Source organism: Octodon degus, unplaced genomic scaffold, assembly GCF_000260255.1.
Source record: "Octodon degus isolate 3935 unplaced genomic scaffold, OctDeg1.0 scaffold00003, whole genome shotgun sequence".
Lineage (NCBI taxonomy): Eukaryota > Metazoa > Chordata > Mammalia > Rodentia > Octodontidae > Octodon > Octodon degus.
The window spans coordinates 31591171-31593801 of record NW_004524579.1 but is presented as its reverse complement, the minus strand read 5'-3'; the positions used below and the strand labels follow the sequence as shown (position 1 = coordinate 31593801).

The 2631-nt window shown below is 37.2% G+C and overlaps 1 pseudogene; it reads left to right on the top strand.

The window, feature by feature from the left end:
- LOC101586821 overlaps positions 1–1499 on the top strand; it is a 4048-nt pseudogene extending 2549 nt beyond the window's left edge.
- Positions 1500–2631: the final 1132 nt, after the last annotated feature.

Sequence of the window (2631 nt, the reverse complement as noted above, 5' to 3'; positions counted from 1 at the left end):
ACCACAGCAACCTGAGCCTGACTACTTTGTTGAAACAGCTACTTAAAGAACTGAGCTAAGGGGCAGGCCCTCTAGAGGATTTTGGAGATGGAGGTGCTTTTTCAGAGATCCGTGTGGCCCAGTATCCACTGGATATGGGGCAAAAGAAAAAAAAATGTCAAATGTGTTGGCCATTCAGGTGTATCCTGAAAGAAAAATTAAATATGATACAATTGCTTGACAAAGACAGTCATAAGACAAGGTCATTTATAGTAAATACACTGACCTGGTTCTAAAAAAGGTTATAAATGCAGATGATTCAGATCTGCAGAGACCCGATGAAGAAGCTATTAAAGAGATAACAGAAAAGACAAGGGTAGCCTTGAGAAATCGGTATCAAGGAAGGTTGCTACAGCCATGCCAGTTCGAGCTGCTAATAAACTGGCTCCTGCTCAGTGTATCTGATACACACAGCCCCAGAAGGCAGTGGCTTTTAACTCTGGAGCTAAACAGAGCACTATTCAAATGGCAGAAATGCAGAAAGATCCAATGGAGCCTGCAGGGTTCAAGATTAATAAAATTCCGCAAGGACCACCTTCTCCTCCTGCACCTGTCATGCATTCTCCTAGTCAGATGACTGTAAAGGAACAGCCAGAGAGGATTCCTCCTTGTATTTCCAACTGGAAAAATGCAAAGTGTTATACAGTTTCATTAGGCAAACATCCAGCTACTGATGGAAGAGGACTTCAGGCAGTACACATAAATGAAAACTTTGCCAAACTGGCTGAAGCTCTTTACATTCCTGTTTGGAAGGCTCATGAAGCTGTGGGATTGCATGTTCAGGTGGAACTGAAGGTAGCAAAAAAAAAAAAAAAAAAAAAAAAAACCTTAGAGAAAGGGTCCAAAAATCTAGGGAGAGGAATGTTGGCATCAAAAACCATGTGAAAAAAGAGGATGGAGAGGCACATGAGAGAGATGAAATCAGCATGACAGGTGACAAGAGAGAATCATCAGAATCTTTCCAGGGCAGGTCCTGATAAGAGGTCAAAACTGCAGAGAAATGAAAATTGAGGTATCAGTGAAGTCATTGCTCTTGCTGTGCCCCATCCTTGGACTTCAAATGAAGTTCAATATGACCAAAGGCTCTTCAACCAATCAAAGGGTATGGACAGTGGATTTGCTGGTGGAGAAGATGAAATTTACAGTGCCTATGATCAAGCCTGGAGAGGTGATAGAGATATGGCCCAGAGTATTTGTAGGCCCAGTAAAAATCTGGAGAAGGATATGTACGGTGATGACCTAGAAGCAGAATAAAAACAAACAAATTTGTTCCTGACAAGGAATTTTCTGGTTCTGACTATAAGAGAGGCCAAGAAAGACCTGTTCAATTTGAAGAAAATTGTTTTGGTCTGGTCAAATTTTTGCAAGAAGCCAAACAGCATGGTGACTCTAAAAGACCCTCAGGTAGCAGCCATCCCAAGGAACATGAGCATGAAGGCAAGAAGAGGAGGAAAGAATAAATCCAGCTGTCTTCAAAGTGAACTGTTGCTCATAACCCCAGTGATGCAAGTCATGGGGGGTACTCTTTGTAAATGGTCAGGACAAAACCAAATCTGGGTGCTAGATCCCAGCACTACTTTTTTATTATAGGAGATGGAAAAATTGAAAATTCTACTTTGAATTTAGTTTTATAGAAGAGTGGGTTGTGTTTGTGCTTCTCCCACCTTTTCAGCACCTAGAGAACATGCTACCCCACACAGACCTGAGACCACTTCTTTTTGTGTGACACAAGTCTAGGGTAATATTTTGTGTAAGAACTGCTTATAAATAAAAGTTACCCCAACCACACACAAAAAAGATTATTATTTCTGTTTAAGTTTCAAATGTTGGCCACATGATCTCTTACTAGCTTAGTGTTTTATAATTCATTAATTTGTGCTTTTGGCATTTTTTATTGCAATTTGTAATTCATACAGAATTAACTTAGTTGACTCTTAATTGTGTTCTTTTAATACCATTTTAAAATTTCTCTTGCTATAGGTAGAATAATTTTGTTTTCTTTTATCTCTTTTCTCTTTTGCTGTTTGGAATTTCTATATCTATTCCTGTTTGCCTACATTTATTTAAAAATATTTTAGTGCTTAAGTAATTTTGAAGCTTTTAATCAACTATCTCCAAACAAGAGGCAATCTCTTCTCCTATGTTATTTCACTTTTCTTTGCTTTTTTAAAAAACAAAGCTAACCCTAATCTTAAATTTCAGGTTTTGACCAGATAATTTGAAAGTTTTCATGTTTACTTGGTACCATTATTTTCTGATTGCTATATCTCTGCTCTTCTTGATATTTATTGTTGTTATGGTTTATTTTTATTTTGAGTTAGATGTCTTCCATGAGTACTTTTACTCCTTTTTTTGCCATATTTTTATTGATAAACAAATAGCAGTGAGACAGTTTCAAATCATATTGGTAGGAAAGTTTCAATAATTAACACACTACATACATTCTTCTTAGTGGTTAATTGCTGTACAAGATTCAGACTTGATATCCTATTTACAAACACCATAGAAGAAATCATTCCATTCATTAACAGAATGTAACTATATATCTATCCCAACCACTTTCAATACACAGATACAAAATGGACATTCATC